The 20,261-nt window shown below is 37.3% G+C and overlaps 1 protein-coding gene and 1 pseudogene across 1 annotated transcript in view; one reads left to right on the top strand and one right to left on the bottom strand.

The window, feature by feature from the left end:
• The window catches only part of PCCA (propionyl-CoA carboxylase subunit alpha), a 468,144-nt gene that overhangs the window by 69,938 nt on the left and 377,945 nt on the right, over positions 1-20,261 (top strand). The gene's annotated exons all lie outside the window — the stretch shown is intronic.
• LOC119000699 (60S ribosomal protein L27-like) lies at positions 6,752-7,460 on the bottom strand (annotated as a pseudogene).

The raw sequence follows: 20,261 nt of genomic DNA, 5'->3' as shown, positions 1-20,261 counted from the left end.
CTACAGCTAATGTTTGTATTGTGGTAATAATTTACTTTTCTGGCTTTAAATACTGTCGTGATCTTTTAGGAAACAGATCGTGGTAGACTTGTTGTGTTAACCATTTCTATGTTTTCAGCTCAGTTTGGTCACTAATACTTGACTTGTTACTTGGATTCTTGCTTCTTGCCTTATCGCATACAGTTCCTATTATTTAAATTACCAAGCTTTCTTTATCATGTGATCCTGTCATTCTATTGACAATTGATTGGATCAGGGATTAGTGTCTGACCCAAAAGGTAATCATCTGTAGAAGGGTCATGGCCCATGGTGTGTGTATGTCTGGCTGGGGTGGGTGTGGATGTGTGTGCTGGGGGTTGTGAGTGGTGGTGGGATGCAGAAAAGGTTGTGACATTTGAACTGTAATAACTGAAAGATGAGAAGAAGTAGCCAGCATGTGAAGCTCTGGGGTAAGCTCTCTCCAGGCAGAGGGAATAGCAGGTGTAAATGTTCTGAGGCAGGAATCAGATTAGCATAATGGATCCAGAGAAACAAGCTGGTGTGACAGGAGAATAATGAGTGAGGAGGTGTTAGAGGATGAGATTGGAAAGATGGGTTCAGGGAAGATCAGTTAGGGCCACTGTAAGAAGATGGGATTTTAATATAAGCAGTTTTGGGGAGACTGGGAGGAGATTTTAAGCATGTAGTGACGTGATATGATATACTTCTTTATTACTATTATCACAAGAATGCATATTAGACTGAAGAATTATGTGATTAAATGTAGTTATGCTAATAGGAGTATACATTTTTTTAAAAAATTTATTTATCTTTAGAGGGAAAGGGAAGGAGAGAGGGAGAGAAATATCAATGTATTGTTGCCTTTCATGTGTCCCCTGCTGGGAACTGGCCTGCAACCCAGGCATGTGCCCTGACTGGGAATCGAACAGAGATCCTTTGGTTCACAGGCCCGCGCTCAATCTACTGATCTACACCAGCCAAGGCAGAGTATAAAAATTTAAACTATATACTAAATATGACAAGAAATTGTGCCGTAGAAGAAATTCAAGTATCGTACTGGTCAGCGTGTGGAGAGTCCTAAATCCTTAATTTTGTCCTACTGTTTTTTAGGAAAACATGTCTCTGTGGAAACAAAGCTACTGTCTAGTTTTTTAAATTTTCTTTTCTTTCTTTCTTTATTTAGACAGAGGGGAAGGGAGGGAGAGAGGGAGAGAAACATCAGTGTGTAGGTGTCTCTCATGTGCTCCCTACTGAGGACCTGGCTTGCAACCCAGGCATGTGCCCTGATTGGGAATTGAACCTGCGACCCTTTGGTTTGCACTCAGCACTCAATCCACTGAACCACACCGGGCAGGGCTAATTTTTAAAAATTTTTAAAGATTTTACTTATTTATTTTTAGAGGAGGGGAAAGAGAGGGAGAAAGAAAAACGTCAATGTGTGAGAGAAACAATCAACTGGCTCTTGTATGCTCCCAACCTGGGGCCTGGCCCGAAGCCCAGGCATGTTCCCTGACTGGGAATTGAACCAATGCCCTTTTGGTTTGTGGAATGATGCCCAACCCACTGAACCACGCCAGTCAGGGCACTATCTTCTAATTTACGCTTTGCAAATCATCTACTTTTTAGTAAACTGCACCCTTATTAATATCAAGAATCATTCCTCTTCCCACAATGGTTTATTTTCCTAAACCTGGGTTATTCAGTTTTGAAAAACACTCTAGTAAGACAGCCCATGGGAACCCCTGACCCTTCACATCCTAAGAGCCATTAGTCGGTAGGTGTGACTGCAAAGGGAATAAATGGTATTTATTTTTAAGGTGGCCATTTTTAAATATCTCTCATTATCTTTCCACCAGTGTTAATTACTGATTTGCTTCTTTAGCTTTCTCTCTGGCTAGCAGGTGATGGTTATACCACATAAACTATGGTAGACACACATATGCTTACATTCCAGGGCACAGTTTACCTCTCCAACATCTTTCCCACCATAGATGATTTACTTATGCCAGTTATGTTCATCTTATCTTTTCTGACAATAATTGACTCAGGGATGAATCAATGAAGCCAGTTTGTGCTAATGAAACAGAATGAGAGGTTTTTGGGGGGTAAATGTTCCCATTTTTAAGAGAGACAGGTATTTGTGCTCAAGGTTTCTCTTTCCCTCCCTCTGCCTAGGTCTTTGGTGAATGACAGGACTTGGTGCTTCTGGCAGCCAGCCATGTGGTGACCATGAGGATAACTAGCCTAAGGACTAAGCTGAGTGAGGCACATCTGAGAGAATGGCGGAGAAATCCAGAATTAGGAGATATATTTTTAGAAGAGTTTCTGTCTAAAAGTGTTGGTGGAGTGTGTGTTGAAGGTAGGGGAATAGGGGCATTTAATGGGTTAACAACATTTTGTACTTTAGTAGACATTTATTGAAAAGCTTTCCTATCCCATTGTGCTAGACCCAGAGGTACTCAATTAAAAACAAAGTAGGGCACAGATTTTGCTTTTCCAGGAACTTATTTATGGATATTGGGTTTTGATTCCTTCTGTGACTGTCCATTTTATTGGATTTGGGGACTTAAAGAACCGTCACTTTTTAATATTCAGTTTAAAAGTTTAGAAACCCAGGGCTTAAAGCTTTAACCATTACTGTTAGAGAATCAATGTCAGAGCTGTGAGTTGCTTTAATGATGTTGTTGGGCAGCTAGAAGTATCTAAATATTATACAGGGGCACTTGGAAGAATCCAAAAGTGAGAAGATTGGTGGGCTTGAGGAAAGTATTGTAAGTAGAGAATGGCCAACTGCCAGGTTTTATTTCTCTTTGTGTTTATGCTTTATTCTTAGAAATCTTTTTGTAAGCCTGTTTACTACTTCCTCTGCTTCTCTGCTCACGTGGCCCAGTGGAACATGCAGACCAAATTGATAGCCCCTGAGCTTATGGGCTTTATATGGCTGGCATCTTGGATAGAGGAAGGTTTCTTTTTTACTCTCCCCATTCTTAGGAAAGGAACTGCCATAGATCTAGTTGGGAGTAGCTGCTTTTTGGTACAGTCATCAGTATTCAGGGGTCAAGATCAAATCATTCAAAAGGACTACAGTTGAGTGGTCTTTTGCTGTGGTTGGGAAAAGGGAAGTTCAGGAAAGTTGTGAGCTGGCTGACTCTTCCATAATAGGTTTATTATACCACATAAGTGTAGAGCAGTATGATAATTGTAATAATCAAAGTATAACTAGAATAGGGGTTGTATACAGGTGGTGATTAATTCAGGTACATTGGGGGTTGGGTACAGCTGGAGAGAAAATTGTCAAACTTCAAATAAGAGGGGTAGAAAGGATTAGTGAAGAAGAGTATTTTGTATTTGTATAGCTACTTGTTTCCTCCCCAGAAATTTTCTCCTCTCATGAAAACTTTGTGCCCTTATATGCGTAAATCTGAGTTTCATAATTGTGGCATTATTAGAGGTATGAAGTATACATATAGAAGAAAATTAGGATTTGTTGAGCCAGGAGGAACATAGAGTTTATCTGATTTGATTGACGTGTATCTTTTGATGTGGTAGATACTGATGAATACAAAGGTGAAGCAGGGTCACTACCTGAAGAACTTTATAAGAAGGAGATACAACAGAGAAGAGTTTAACTCATAAGAGAGTCATAAATGATCTTTTGGAAGTCAGGTGGTGAAGTGATTAATTTTGATGGAGAAGGAGTGTCTAGAAAATTATAATGAAGAAGGTGGCATTTGAACTAGGCCATGAAGATAGGTAATATTTAGATAGAGATGACAATAGAGAAGAATGAGATACAGAAGGGAAAGGACATTGCAGTTTTTTAAAAAGAGTTTATTTATTTATTTTTAACGAGAGGGGAGGGAGGGAGGGAGAGGGAGAGAAACACTGATGTGTGAGAGAAGCATCACTCAGTTGCCTCTCACTTGGTACCAGGCCTGCGATTCGGGAATGTACCCTGACCAGCAGTGAAACTGGTGACCTTTTGTGTTGCAGGATGATGTTCAACCAACTGAGCCATGCTGGTCAGGGTGGGTAAGGACATTTCAGAAAGGGAATTAAATTTCTTGGCTCTACCTTCAAAATAAATGTAGAATCTGACCACTTCTCACCACTACCAGTGCTACCATTTATCCCAATTGTTAGTATCTCTCCTCTTCATCATGTTTGCCTCCTATTTGGTCTACAAGAGTTCATTTTTATCTCCTTCATATATATTCTCAAAACCCAGATTCTCAAAATCTGTCAACCTGTAAGTCAGGTATCAGGATTTCTCTGTGAAAAACCAGACAAGAAGACATATTTAATAGCTTTTTGTTTCATTCAGTGTCAGAACCAAAGTCCTTCAACTCCTCTGTCCTGCTTCTGACCAAATTATTTTACTCTTTTTCTCATTTGCTGTGTTTTAGCTCTTTCTGTAGGTAAGGTATGCTTACAACCTCAAGGCCCTTTCATTTGCTAGTTTCTAAAATACTGTATCTTCAGATTTGCAGTAGCTTTTGTAGGCCATTAGTCAAAGTCATTCTTTTAAAGATACTTAACTCTGACTATTCTAATTAATATGGCAAGTTATCATTCTCCTACCACCTCCAACTCTCTCTTTTTTTTGCAGTCATCTTGTTACTTTTTATTTATTTATATTCTAAGTGTATTTTATTGATTATGCTATTACAATTATCCCAATTTCCCCCCCTTTATGCTCATGTACATATAAATTCTTTGGCTTCTTTATTTCCTATACTATTTTTAACTCCCCCCTGTCTATTGTATGCCTACCAATTATACTTCTTATTCCCTGCCCTCCCCTTATCCCACCCTCCCTACTGATAACTATCCTTGTGATCTGCATTTCTGTGAATCTGTTCCTGTTCTAGTTGTTTGCTTGGTTTGTTTTTGTTTTTTTTTAGGTTCAGTTGTTGATAGTTGTGAGTTTTTTGTCATTTTACTGTTCATAGTTTTGATCTTTTATTTATTCGATGAGTTGCTTTAATATTTCATATAATAATGGCTTGGTAATGATGAACTCCTTGAACTTGACCTTATCGGGGAAGCACTTTGTCTGCCTTCCCATTCTAAATGACAGCTTTACTGGATAGAGTAATCTTGCATGTAGGTCCTTGCCTTATGGGTTCAAATACTTCTTTCCAGCCCCTTTTTGCCTGTAAGTTTCTTCTGAGGAATCAGCTGATAGTCTTATGGGTACTCCTTTGTATGAGTACCCTTTTTTCTTGCTGCTTCTAAGATTCTCTCCTTTTTTTCTTGCCACTTTTAAGATTTTCTCTTTATCTTTAATCTTGGGTAATGTAATTATGATGTGTCTTGGTGTGTTCTTCTTTGGGCCCAATTTTTTTTGGACACACTGTGCTTCCTGGACTTCCTGGAAGCCTATTTCCTTTGCCAGATTGGGGAAGTTTCCTTCATTATTTTTTCAAATAAGTTTTCAACTTCTTGCTCTTCCTTTTCTCCTTCTGGTACCCCTATGATTCAGATGTTGGAACACTTAAAGTAGTTCAGGAGGTTCCTAAGCCTCTCCTCATTTTTTTGAATTCTTGTTTCTTCATTCAGTTCCAGTTGGATGTTTATTTTTTCCTTTTGTTCCAGATTATTGATGTCAGTCCCAGTTTCCTTCCCTTTACTGTTGGTTCCCTGTATATTTTGCTTTATTTCACTTTGGGTAAACTTCAGTTGTTCCTTCAGTTTGTGACTGTGCTCCATCAGTTCTGTGAGCATCTTGATTACCAGTGTTGTAAATTCTGCATCAGACAGGTTTGTTATTTGTTCATCGCTTAGCTCTTTTTCTAGAGTTTTGATATTTTTTTTTATTTGGGTCCTATTGCTTTGTGCTGGCACATCTGTTATGTTGTAGAGGGTGGGGCCATAGGCATTCACCAGTGTAGGGTGACCCTCTTTGCTGCATTTTGGTGCTGTTTGTGGAGGAGGGGTCTGAGAGGGAACAATATGGCTCACTTGCTCCATTCTAGCCCCACTTTTCAACAAACTGTCATGTAAGACTGGGAGTTTTGCCCACTAGGGCAACCCCCGAGGTAATTTACATCTAGCTAAAGTCTTTAGTTTCCTGTTCAGCTAGCCCTGCCTCACTGGCGTGGTCTGCTGCCTTACCCCTTTTTCCCTTTGGTCCTCTAGCTGTAGCCTTGCTTTCAGTCCTCTCTACCTTGGCTGTTCATTTCCTTCCCTCCTATTGGTCTGGATGAATATTTCTTCTTTAATTCCTTGATTGTCAGACATCCATATAGTTTGATTTTCAGACAGTTCTGGTTATTTTTTTGTTTTAAATTTGTTCTTATTCTTCTTTTGGTTGTGTGAGGAGACAAAGTATATCTACCTATGCCTCCATCTTGGCTGGAACAGTGTCTCAATAGAGATATTATTTTAAAGAACTTTTTTCTATTTTATTTAGAAATATACAGATGAGTAAGTTTAAAGCAATTACTTTGCATTTATATCATGACCATTTAATACTACCAACAATAATTATAGTTTTTTATTGTTTCATTAAAATAAGGTTCTTATTTTAAACCTATAAAATTATACTTTTTCAGCCTAAGATCATTTCTGTGCTGTCCTCGCATTTAAAAACAAACAAACCAACCAACCCTGAAATCAATTTACATGTTAACTTGAAAATTCTCTGCTAGAGTGGACAACAATATTGAAAAAGGACTGACTTTTCTTTAGGGCTTCATTATAGGTAACCTAAAGAAGATAGAGTATGTATTTTTTTTAATTGTCTCAATTTTTAATGACTGAAACAAAAAAGATCTAAAACCACAGCTTCTGGAAGAACCATTTGTTTTTGCTGGTCTCATTCCTCTCTTCACACTTGACCTTGGCCTCTTGTTGGACCTTGCATTTCAGAGCAGGATCTCTGAAGATGTCTTTGTTGATGACAGTTTTGTCCAAGATATCCACAGAGCACCTTGTGAGCATGAGCTGATTATAGTTATAAACTTTCACAAAAGACTTGATCTTAGACCTCTTGGTGATTTTTTTTCTTGTCCATGGCAGCTGTCACTTGGTGGGGATAGTGGCCAATTACAGCTACCAGAGTGTGCCTGTAGGGGTGGTTCTGATGTACCATCATCAGTATTCCTCATGATGACTACTTTGTGTCTGGAGTAGTGTCTAGTCCAGCCAGGAGCAGCACCACCTTCCTGGTTTTCATAAACTTGCCCATGTCAACAGCAGCCAATGGGGCCTAGAGCAGAAAGGGACAGAATTATGTATTTTTAATTAGTTGCATTTCATGAGTTGTTGGCCTTCATTTCTTGGAATGCCTTCACTAGAGTTTATCCTCTTCTTATGATAGTTGAAAGTTGCTTGTGGCTGATTAATATTGTATCATTAGAGCGCTGTTTTCTGATTCGTATGGTGGGGAGGCCTTAGTATACTGTGAAAATGACTTGGCATATCATCCCAGATCATGGATTTGGTCTTTGATGGCTGTTTATGACTTCTAATACTCTCTATTAAAATTCAAGTGTGGATATTGCAGCCAAATGTGCAAAAAGACATTTGAAGTTTATTTGTAATTAAATAACTTAAAATTATTAAAATAATTAAAAATTATTAAATCAGAGTTGAAGTCTTTGATCAATCAAGTAGAGTAACTACACTATCAAAATTGAGCTTTTAAAACTGAAACACATTCTAAACCACAGAGATTTGTAACATGAGCAGTAGTACTCCAAAATCCCCTTTTATTTTGGAAGTATGTGTTTAAGGTAATAATAACACGAGTAAACTATTTAAAATATGTCAGAAGTTCTTCACAGTATATGACAGTTGAGATTATATAGTAAATGTGGTATGAGCTTTTTATGGTTTCAAGTACAGAGTAGTTTATCCCAAGAAATTATTATGGTTTGGTGTCTGCTTTGCTGAAGCCATTTTCAGGTCCACATAAGAATGCCTTCCATGGGGGTGTCACCCTGGTTGTCCTGCTGACAAGTCACTGATTTGCAAAATGAAACTTAACCTTGTCATCAAACCTGATTTTTGACTTTGTGTTTCAATCAAGTTTTCTGGTCTACAAATCTTATTGTCATCTTTTACTATACTCCTCCCTTGTACTTTATTTCAGTCATTCTCCCTAAATGCATTGGTAGCTTTACTGTTAGTATTGCTGCAGCTTTTCTCACCACTCTTCTCTCTGCTAAATTCCCATTGCTGTTATTATACTACTTCCTCACCTACTCCTTTTCACCCAGACCACTGTTCTCCCTCAGTCTTTACTCCTTGGATCCATCTCAGTGCTGTTGCCAGACTGATTTTCCTGAAATATTTCAGAATTCTTCAATGGCTTACTGTTGTCTGTAGAGCCTATATTCATCAAGGTGGTATTCATAATAACTTCATTTCTGCCTGTCTTCCAACACTATCTGTGCTTACTCACTCTGTAATTTCTGTTACCAGAGGATACTGAGCAGTTGTTCATTTGTACAGTTGTCTCTTGACATCTGAGGGGATTGGTTCCAGGACCCAATCCCTCTTGCACATGCTAAAATCTGAGGATGCTCAAGTCCCTTATATAAACCAGTGTAGTATTTCCATACAACCTATATTTGTATATAGACTACAGCAGGGTATACCTACACATAGCTTCACTTGCATGGAGTCAGTGTAATGCCTGAGTGAGTCCATGGCAAATGTCAAGTTTTGCTTTTGGAACTTTCTGGGATTTTCTTTGTTTTTTTTTGAATATTTTTGACCTGAGGTTGGTTGAATCCATGAATATAAAACCACAGATTTAGAGGGCCAACTGTATTGTGGTAGACATTTAAAATTTTTGTCTGTTCAACATCTTTACTTCTTTGAGAAGAATGTCTTTTTCTTTTTTGGAAGAGCTCTTGCCTGCACTTTAGTCTGTGATGGAAGTGTCAGCAAGTATGCAAGCAAACAGGATTTTAGGCTCAGAGAAAGGAGCAGTTGAGAGGAAGAGATGAAAGGTATGGGGAAGAGGTCTGTTCAGCCTCTTCAGGAAGGGTCTGATTTAGTTGTGGCTAAGGGGTCAACAGCAGTATTACCATCTCAGGAACAAGGCTTTTGTAATGCATTAAAGAGCTTCACACAACAGGGTGGGAGGGGAGTCCTTACCAGCTAACAACTGTGTAACTGTGACTTCTAAATTCCTTCACACTTATGCAGAAGCTTACTGTGGCTCTCCTCTGTCCTAGGTGCTTTAAACATATTAATTCATTTAATCCTCACAGATACAAAAACTGACTCACAGAGTAATTAAATAACTTATCCAAGGCCAACCAGATAGTTTTTGGTAGAACTAGAGTTCAGGCAGATTCCACAGTCTTTGCTGTTAACCATTATACTCTATTGCTTCTAATTACTGCCTATTATTATAAATCATGCTTGCCAATTGTTTTGTATGATTTAAGTATCATAGGAAGTAAGAGGGGTATAGGTGACGTTAGCCATAACTTAAGAACTTCAAAAGATTACGTAAGGTTGATGATAGCATACATTTGACATGAGTCATGCTGGCTAATAAAACATTTTAAGAGTATAATTTTACTGCAATTAATGCTCATGCTTACTGATAGTTGATAAAAATGAAGCTTAATCTATTATATATAATGTCAAGTTTTTCCCCTCATCAGTTGCAAGACTTGACTTCAATGAAGGGAGAAAATTTCAGGCTGAAGGCTCATTTATTTTTGGAAGGTCAGGAAGGCCCTGGTTGGACTTTCTGAGAAAGACAGAAATATCAGGTGATTTGAGCATGTTAAAATTGTAGCAGTATCTAGTATGAACTCAGTGGAAAAAAAAATCTCTGATACAAAAAGGAAGGAATTTTTGTCTGGAAAGAATCCCTTTGTCTTTTATTATTTTTGCAGTTGATGATTGAATTATTGGCACTTTACATACAGAAGTGCCATTCTAATATACTTTATTGAGCTGGCTAACACCCAGCTCAATACCAGTTTCTGGGTATGCTTTATTCCAGTTACCATGATCAGTTTCCTATAGTACTCTCATAGTACTCATGCTGTATTGTGATTTCAATTGCTTGTTGTATCATTCATGTCTTCTGGTTGGTTTGTCAACTAAGGGAGTTTAGTGATACACCTCTGTCTTGCCCATCATTGTATCACTGGACTTAGGACAGTGCCTGACACTGTGGGATACTTGGCTGGCACTTGTAGAGTGAATGCATGCCTTTAAGAGTTACTAGGATACTGAAGAAATGTACACTTGAGATCTGGTTGTTGTAGGTCTTAAGAGGTAGAGAAGAGACCCTTTTGGATGAGCACTGGCTGTGTATATTCTCATCATCACTCTCTGGTGAGCGCAGAACCATTTACAGGCCAGTGAGAAAGGTGTTTTCTTATACACTTAAATGTTTGTTCTCCCATGCTACTTTTCCAAATCCTAATTGTCTTTCCCTCGACTGCTGATCTTTTTTATGAAGCCTTTCCTGACTCCCCCATTCTTCACATTAAGTGCCTGAGTTTTCATCTCTTTTAATGCATTTACCATTCTCTACTACGTATTGTTTTTCTTATTTGGTATGTATTGCTTGTTCTACTAGATTATAAACTCTTTGTGTGCAGAAACCAGATCTGTCCACACCAGCATGCTTTTGAGAATTGAAAGGATAGGCGCTGGGGTCATAGGTGAGTCCTATAACTGTGCCAGGCAAACCTGATATATGATCACTTCCCAGCAGTCAGCACCTGGTCTTTGACTTGTTGAATGAGCACTGGGCCACCTGAACCTATTCAGAAGCATGTGGAATGGGTATGAAGGGACATCAGAGTCTCAGAAAAAAGCTCTGGTTTAGGTCTTAGTCTTGTTTCTGTCATTCTACCTATTTAGGGACTGTGGGGGATTGAATTATTCTCTCAGAACCTAATTTTACTGACATGCTAAGTAGAGATGATTATGTTTTGCGTTTTGCTGGTTTTTAGCTCTATTGTTTGAGGGATAAATCTAAAAAACTTATAATCTAAAATTTTATACAAACTAAGATGTTACTGTGTAATTCTAGAATAAATTGAAAACCTTCTAACTTTGTAAAAAACTAGACCCTAATGACTGAAATGTTTATCTATAAAATGATTTTTTAGTATAAAGTAAGCCTTAATACAATGCCTTGTAAACAGTGATAAGTAAGTAAATGTTGTGTTTTTATTATTAGTACTATTACATTCCTCGTTCTTTATGCCTCTCAAGCTTTAAAAAATGTTTCCCACTTAGAGATATTGGGTCATTCTACCACATCTATTGTCATGATCATTTCATTGCAACCTTATTAATAACCAAAATAAAGGTGAAAGGAGCAGGTTGACAGGTTAAACTAGTCTTGAGTACTATGAGGAATTACTCAGTTGCTCAAAGCAATTAATTGAAAATCATGGTCTCTGCTTTTTAGTATTCCATTCGTATTTGAAATAAGCTTTATAATGTAGGCTGTACTAGAGCACAGCAATTGGGTTTGGTAACAAAAAAGAATTTCCCAACTGGAGGTAGACCCTGCTTTATTCAAATCATATGACTCTTAATTCTTTCCAGTGGTGGTATAGAAAACTTGATGTGTTCCAAAAAGCAGTAAATTAAACAAGGGGTTTGGAAGGACTTCTACTTGTAGTAAATATTAAAATAAATTTATAAATATTTTCAAAGGAAATATAAAAATACATAATTCAGATAATTCCCTGGATCAATTTTAAAAGTTTTAAAATTAAATTTAATATCTAATATTTGGACTAAACAAATGATCTCTAGCCTTTCTCACCAGTTTATCAGCTTACTATTCTCATTTACTACTAGTAGTAAATATAAATAGACAGTGAGGAATGAACAGGAAGGTGAGTCATCAGATATCTACATTAATATCCTTTTATTCTAATTTAAATGTTATTAAATCTTAAATTTTTTAACTTAATCTGTAAAACTGTTCATCTAGTTTCATAGTTGTTATAAGGTGTATTTCAAAATTGAACTGGAAAAATATTTGTTCAATTCAAAAGTACCAATTAATTTCCATATTCATAAACAATAAAAATAATTGAATCAGGGAGAAATGAAAGCAACTCATTTTTAATATCCATAATAGTAGGAATATAAAAGTTTTCTATGAAGTAAAAAAGAAAGAAATAACTTTGTCATTAAACAATTTCTATGACCAGTTTATATAAGAAGAATTTTAGCAATACATACCAAATTTAAATTTGAACCTTCTTACCTCATTCTCTTAAAAGATACATCTAAAAGGAAAACTTTAAAATTTGTACCCACATTTTAAGTTAAAGTGTTACTACTGTTATAATATAAAGCAAAAATAAACTTCTTGAAAATGCCAGGTAGCTGAGTGATAAGTTTAACAATTTTACCCCCCAAATTTTAGTGTCATTGAACTGATTATCAATATTTTGCAAAAGTGTTTTTAAAAATGTTCTACTGATAGGAAAAAGTGGAACACAACTTTGGCAAGGTATGTTTTTTAATAAATACTAATTAAAAACAATCCTATTCCCCCTATATGTGCTATTACAACTGGAATTTCTTTAGAGGAGAGAGGCTAAAATTCATCTCAAAGCCTGACTTATTATTTAACTCAAATTTTCTTAGTGTTATTGCAAAAAATGTTATTGAATCCATTTTCTTTGAGTATCCTCTATATTGCTTTCCTTTGATTCTTAGCAGTGCAAGCAGTCTAAAATTTTATGGGATAAAGAAAATCTGTGCAACTAATCATAGAAATTTATTTCTGTTTTCTCTAATAACACTTACAGAAACAGAAAAAAAAAGGATACTTCATTTGCATTCTAAACACTAGAAACTAGAATCAATTTTTCAGCTGGACATGTTATTGCATCTACGTTTCTCAAAGGAAAAAAACCCCACTTAACAGCCCACACAGGTTTATGTTAACTCATCTGTTTTTAGTATTTGTATGTTGAAGCTTAATTCACACACCCTCTTTCTTCTTTACAATCAATTAGAAATTGAAATAGAGATGGAAATATGTATTAGTGTTAATTACAGAGAAATAAAAAGAAGGAATCAGATATGCATTAGAAAAATGGCGAACACTAACAAACCTTAACCTTCTAAAATAGAAAGAACATTTCTAAAATTAATATAGAATATAGTAACTAGAATTTTGAATAAGCATGAAAACCTTATCCCAAAACTGCAGGTATTCAGACATTTATAGTTTATTTATTTAAATGTTTATTTATTAAATTGGTATGTACCCCAAACCTCTTCTTTGCCCTAAATATCTCAGAAACCAAAACATTTAATGAGAGAAGTTAACCATATTTTGACTTAGTAACAGCTGGAAAATATAAATTGAAATCATTTTGTGACCAAATATTAGATATAGAAAGTATTCTCTTGCTGCAGTGTTCACTCCTTCTGCATGAAAAACAAGGTTTTATGTTGATCTGTATTCCTCAATTAGAAAACCTGACTTCTGCCAATGGTTACAACAGGGAAAGTTACCTCTACTTTATTTTTCTAATTAAATATTGGACCTGACTATCATCTGGAAGTAATAATATTACTTGAGTGTATTGTGCCAAGTAGACACTTAATACAAAGTATACATTAGACTGAATGAAATCCAGATATTGGTAATATTAAAAAGAGGGACACAGATTCCTTTGGTTAAACTCAGTGACTGTATATACAGCATGTACCATAAGTTCAATAGTTTGTGTATCAGTCCTGGCTGGTGTAGCTCAGTGGATTGAGCGTGAGCTTGCAAACCAGAGGATCGCAGTTCGATTCCCAGTCAGGGCACATGCCTGGGTTGCAGGCCAGTTCCCAGGAGGGGATGCACAGGAGGCAACCATACATTGATATTTCTCTCCCTCTCTCCTTCCCTTCCCCTCTAAAGATAAAGAAATAAAAATCTTTAAAAATATTAAAAATATAGTTTGTGTACCATTCGATTTCAACTGACCTTGCAACTAGCTTCCTAAACAAATGAAAACGTTATGTTTTATTTATAAGTTTATAATTTAAAAATAAAATCTGTCCCCTATCCCACTACCCATCCCCTATAACAGTCAAATTCCTTAGTGTTTTTTTTTCAAATGAGTCCCATAAATTGGGTTCTTAATTTACAATGAGCTGGCTAGCTCTTAAAGAAATGACTCCTGTAAATTTAGGGGGTTGGAGGCTGATGGTACTCTTTTATTGGGTTATTCTGCTCCTCCCTTTTTGGATGCCCCACAGTCAGTCTTGGGGAAAACGAATGAGGATTTGTACTTCAGTTTTCTCTAATTGTGCACAGTCACGCTACACAGCCTGAGATCTCCAGTAGAACGTCAAACAGTAGTGGTGAATGTGCTAACCCCTATACCTTGTACCTCATCTGGGATAAAGATACAGCCAAATGGTATTTATTCGTTACCACACTAGGAATGTTACTGTCATTTGATTGTTATCTTTTGAACATTCAGGTAGTCTCATTTTAGTATGCGGCTATTCTTTTTTTTCTATTTAAAATTATTTTTATTTTTTTAATTATGACATGTTAGTATATTCATTTCAGGTGCACACCCTATTGATTAGACATTATGTAACTAACTAAGTGATCATCCTGATAAATCTTGCACCCATCTGACACCATGAACAGTTATTAGAATATAATTGACTATATTCCCTATGCTGTACTTTACATTCCCATGACTATTCTGTGACAACCACTTTGTACTTTTTAAAAAATCCTCACTTGATGATACATTTATTGATTTTAGAGAGATAGGAACTGTGAGAGAGAGAAAAAAGGAGAGGAAAGGGAGGGGGGAGAGAGAAAGAGAGAGAGAAACAGAAACAAACAAGCGTGGATGTGAGAAATGTCTATTTATTGCCTCCTGTACTCACCCCAACCAGTTATAGAACCCACAGTCTAGGTATGTCAAACCACAGTCTTTTGGTGTGCAGGATGATGCTGCCCACCCCACTATGGCAATTTGTGCTTCTGAATGTGTCACCGTTTTCACCCATCACCAACCCTCCTATCACCTGGTAACTCTCAAAATTGTTCTATGTATATATGAGTCTGTTTCTGTTCTGCTTGTTTGTTTATTTATATATTTAATTGTTGAAAGATATGTATGTATTGTTATTTTATTGTTCATAGTTTTGATCTTAAAGAAGACCCTTTAATATTTTATACAATACTGGTTTGGTGGTCATGAACTGCTTTAGCTTTTTCTTGTCTGGGAAGCTCTTTATCTGTCCTAAATGATAGCTTTGCTAGGTAGAGTAATATTGGTTGTGGATCCTTTCTATCACTTGGAATATTTCTTGCCAATCCCTTCTAGCCTATAAAATTTCTGTTGAGAAATCAGTCCTTTGGGAACTCCCTTGTAGGTAACTGATTTTTTCTTGTTGCTTTTAAGATTTTTCTCTCTGTATTTAACTTTTGCCATTTTAATTAAGATGTGTCTTGGTGTGGGCCTCTTTGGGGTCATCTTGCTTGGGATTTTCTGTACCTCCTAGACTTGTATGTCCATTTCCTTCACCAAGTTAGGGAAGTTTTCTGTCATTATTTTTCTAAATTCCTTCTCTCTCTCTTTTCTTTTCGGCACCCCCATGATGCAAATGTTAGTACACATGAAGTTGTTCTAGAGGCTCCTTACACTATCCCCCTTTTTTAATTCTTTTTTCTTCCTGTTCTGATTGGGTGTTTCTTACTATGATCGAGCACTTAATGAGAGATCATATGGCCTACAAAGCCAAACATATATGCTATATGGACTTTTACAGAAAAGGTTTGTCCACTCCTATACTACAGAATGAGCTTCAGGAAACCAAAATGACCCAACAGAGATCTGATTGGGTGTTTTTTGCTTCCTTATATTCCAAATCGCTGATTTTATTCTTGGTTTCATGTACTCTACTCTTGATTCTCTGTAAATTGTTCATTTCAGTTAGTGCGTCCTTCATTTCTGACTGGTCATTTTTGATGCTGTTGATGTATTCACTAAGTTCATTGAGCATCCTTATAACTACAGTTTTGAACTCTGCATTTAATAGATTGCTTGTCTCCACTTTGTTTAGTTATTTTTCTGGAGCTTTGATCTGTTATTTCATTTGGGCCATGTTCCTTTGTCTCTTCATTTTGACAACCTCTCTGTGTTCGTTTCTATGTACTAGGTAGAGCTGCGACATCTTCTGGGCTTGGCAGAGTGGCCTAATGTAGTTGTCCTGTAGGGTCCCATGATGCAACTTCCTTGATGCCCCAAGGTGGGCATTTGAGTGCACCCTTGGTGTGGGCTGTGTGCACTGTCCTATTTTAGTTGAGCCTTGATTTCTGTTGGTATGTCAATGGGAGGGATTTACCCTCAGGCCTACCAGCTATAAGGACTGGATTTGACCACTGACTGTTGACCTCTGATCACCATGAAGAATCAGCGGAGCCCACACCATAGAGCAGGACTTACTGTATTTTGCCATGTATATGTGCATTCATGTTTTTGGACCAAACTTTCAGGAAAAAAATATTTTGTTTTAATTTTTAATTCAAATTTTTAATTCATTTATATTTAGATATTTGTATTTTACATTATAAATGAATTTTAGCATTTATTTTTGAACATATTATGGTACAATAAATTTTGTGTAACATGTAATTACAAAACACAAGAATAGATATGAGATATTTCAGGTACTAATGTATAGTGCCCTTTTTTTTCTTTCAAAAATTTGGGCAAAAAGTGAGCATTACACAAGGCAACATGCAGTACTTCATTGGGGCTCTAGTGTCCACTTAGTCCTTCCCTTTAGTGTGTCACTTGAGATGGTTGGGTTATGATGCTTTGATATGGTCTGAAAATGTCTACTAGGTATGCTGGCTCTTGGCCCTACAGTGAGGTGCAGACCAAAGTCAGCTACTGCCTGTGTTTTTCCTGGGGGCACCCAGTAGGATCTACAAAGTGGTCTGAAGTAGCTGCTACTTGTGCTGGGCTTGGAGATCCCCAGGTGAAACCAAGCTGTGAACTAAGACTGGTTGATGCTAGTGCCAGGCCTGGAGCCACATAGGGAGAGGTCCAGGTCATGCCTAGGCTGAATGCTGCTTGTCTAAAGATTTTAGGGAAATATGAAGCATGAGCCAAGACAGCCTATTTGCATGGAAAAGCCACTGGAAATAGCTTGGGTGGGCTTGAAAGTTGGGTGTAGTAGGGCTTTAGGAAATCACCAGGGCAGGGCAAACAGTGTGAGCTAGGCAGATGGAGTCTCAGATATGGTTCTCTTCTGTCTGCTTTGTATGGAGAGGGCTCATCAACAAAATTATGGCCTCTGCCAGCAGTTCTCTCTGGGAGAAAGCTGGCCCCCACCCCCAAGCTCTTGCTCTAATGCCAAATAATTCAATTCCTTCCTGTAGGTCTTTGGTGCCTTTCAAGCTGCTGCCCCAGCACTGGAGCTGAGAGAGTGGGTCTATTTGCATGCCCTTTTAAGTCTATTTGCATGCCATTTTAAGAGGAACTGCTTGAAACTGCAGAAGTCCTTCTTCTCAGTCAGCTATAATACCCTCTGGTTTTCATGGCCAGAAGTAATGGGGACTTCTTTTCTTGACACTGAAACCTTTGGTTGGGGGTCCTGGTGTGGGGCTGGAATCCCTCCTCAGGGGAGTCCTCTGCATGTTTCGGTATCCCTCTCACTTTTTATCTGCCACATGTGGGTGTGGGACCAACACCCTTTCTGCACCTCCTCCACTCTCAATGTGGCTTCTTCTTTAATACCCTAGTCGTAGGACTTCTACTCAGCCAGATTTCAAGTTGTTCTGTATGATGGTTGTTAATAATTTGGTTATAATTTTGATGTGTTTGTGGAAGGATGTGGTGTTTACCAATGCCATCATCTTGCTCAGGAGGCCATTTACTCTTCATCCTTTATTTTTTAGTGATTATTGTGAGAAGTACACTGAGTGCTGATTAAAACGAACTACCAAAATAGGTTTCAAAAAGTATTTCAAAAAGTTGACAGGGGGAACCTTACCTTCTTGCACAGTAAATCTTTGGAGTGTAAGTGCCAACTTGCCTAAAATTTCTTCCTCATACAAAACTGAGTGGTTTCTTTGCTTTTAACTTAAAAAAAAAAAAAAGCCTGAGGGCTGTTGCATAGAAGTATTAGAAATGGTGTCCTTGGAAACTAAATTATTTACATTGAATAAGAAATCTGTTTGCAAGTTGGGCCTGCCACGTTTACAGCATAGTGTGATACACTGTGACCAGAAACATAGTGAGCACAATTTGCCACTGGTGAGATAAATGGAAGTAGTGAGAGGGAGAGGAAGAAGTAGGTGGAGGATGAGTTCTTTATGTTGGCTTTTGGTTTCATTGTGGATTGGACAGCAAGCTAGTCCTTTACACAGCTGTCCTTCACTGCTGGTGTAGGTGACCTCATTGCCTGGTTTCTATTGCTCAGAGAATGCAGTCCCAGTTCTTCTGTGATTTCAGCAGTGCTCCTGGTACAGGAAGATCCTTTTTCTTTGCAAATGTTAGTAAGGTGGGACTCCTTGATCAATCCTTCTGCCACTATCCTCATGAGCTCATGTCATACAAAGAGCAAAATTTTAGTATTTGGGAAGTAGTGATGCTAGAGTCCAGATCCTGTCATGGCACTCCATGTCCAACCCAGTGAAGCTGATGGTTTTGCTCTTTACAGTTTCTACCTCACCCTATAGTGGCAGTAATTGTTACCATTTCACCATGCTGCCCTTTGTACAAAATAATGGTCTACTGAAGCACCCAGTCAAACTGAGAATGCACTATTTCATTTCATTTCATTATTTTATTTTTAAAAAGCCAAGAAGGCAAACTAGTGTGAGAAACACTGCACTGGCTGTGGGTACTGCTCTAGCTGCTACTGGTCCCGGTGCTGGCTTCATTCCAAAAGCTGCTGGCTATCTGAAATCGTTTAACATTTTTTCATTGTAAGATAAAAGACAGGAAAATGACACCAAACAAATGTGTGGATTACGTAACATGAATGATCTTGTAATCATTATATACATGCAGATATTAGACATTTGCCTTGAATCCTAGATGGCCTTCTGTATGATCCACTTTATCCTAACCTTTGATCTCTATAGGTAGCCACAATTTTGACATTTATAGTAGTTATTTTCTTGCATTTAAAAATTTTATTGCCCAAATGTGTATCCCTGGACATTATGATTTATCTTGTTCATTTGTTTTATTTTCAACTTTGATTTGTCTTCCAAATTTCTCTTAAGCCATATGTTCTCACATACATTCCTTTTCTTACAGTTTATCTGTTGAAGAACCTTTGGCCATTTGACCTATAGTTTTCCTCAGTCTTGACTTAGCTGATTCTATAATCATGATGCAACTCAGTGTTTTCCTCCATTCTTGGTATATCCTACAAATTGGTACCTGGATTCAGAGATGGGATCAGACTCACGTTTTGATCCCTTTGGCCTACACTGTATGTAGGAGGCATGTAATATCTTGTTAGACCTTGGTAAAATCTAAGCAGCTTGTGATCCTTACTGCCTATATCTAGAACTTCATTGGGTTGCAAAATGATGATATTTTAATTTTGAAATCTTTTTCATTAATTGGAATATATTTGTTTGGTTTCCCTGTGGTATAATTCATTCTTTCTAAGCAAGAAAAACACATACTCCTTTACTTTTATTTTCTGGTTTTTGAGTTAACTCAAAATATAGCTTTTTAAAAATATATCATTATGAAGACATAGATTTATGTCTTTATTTTTTTTAATATATTTTATTGATTATACCACTACAGTTGTTCTATTCCCCCCCTTCAATCCCCTCCACCCACACCCTCCCTCCCCCACCATTCTCCCCGCCTTAGTTTATAACCACGTGTCTCAAGTTCTTTGGATTCTATATTTCCCCCACTATTTCGCCCTCCCCCCTATCTATTTTCTGCCTACCATCTATGCTATTTTCTGTGCCTTCTCCCCTCTTCTCCCCCTCCCACCCTCCATGTGTTCTTCATTTCTATGGTTCCACTCCTGATCTAGCTGTCTTCTTGGTTTGCTTTTGTTTTAGGTGTGGTTGTTAATAACTGTGTGTTTGCTGTCCTTTCACTGTTAATATTTTTCATCTTCTTTTTCTTATATAAGTCCCTTTAGCATTTCATATAATAAGGGCTTGGTGATGATGAACTCCTTGAACTTGACCTTATCTGAGAAGCACTTTATCTGTCCTTCCATTCTAAATGAAAGTTTTGCTGGATAAAGCAATCTTGGCTGTAGGTCTTTGGATTTCATGA

The sequence above is a fragment of the Sturnira hondurensis genome, unplaced genomic scaffold (assembly GCF_014824575.4).
Source record: "Sturnira hondurensis isolate 20B ecotype Veracruz unplaced genomic scaffold, ASM1482457v3 Scaffold0016184, whole genome shotgun sequence".
Lineage (NCBI taxonomy): Eukaryota > Metazoa > Chordata > Mammalia > Chiroptera > Phyllostomidae > Sturnira > Sturnira hondurensis.
Note: the sequence above shows the minus strand (reverse complement) of the source record. Positions and strands in the feature narration are given on the sequence as shown.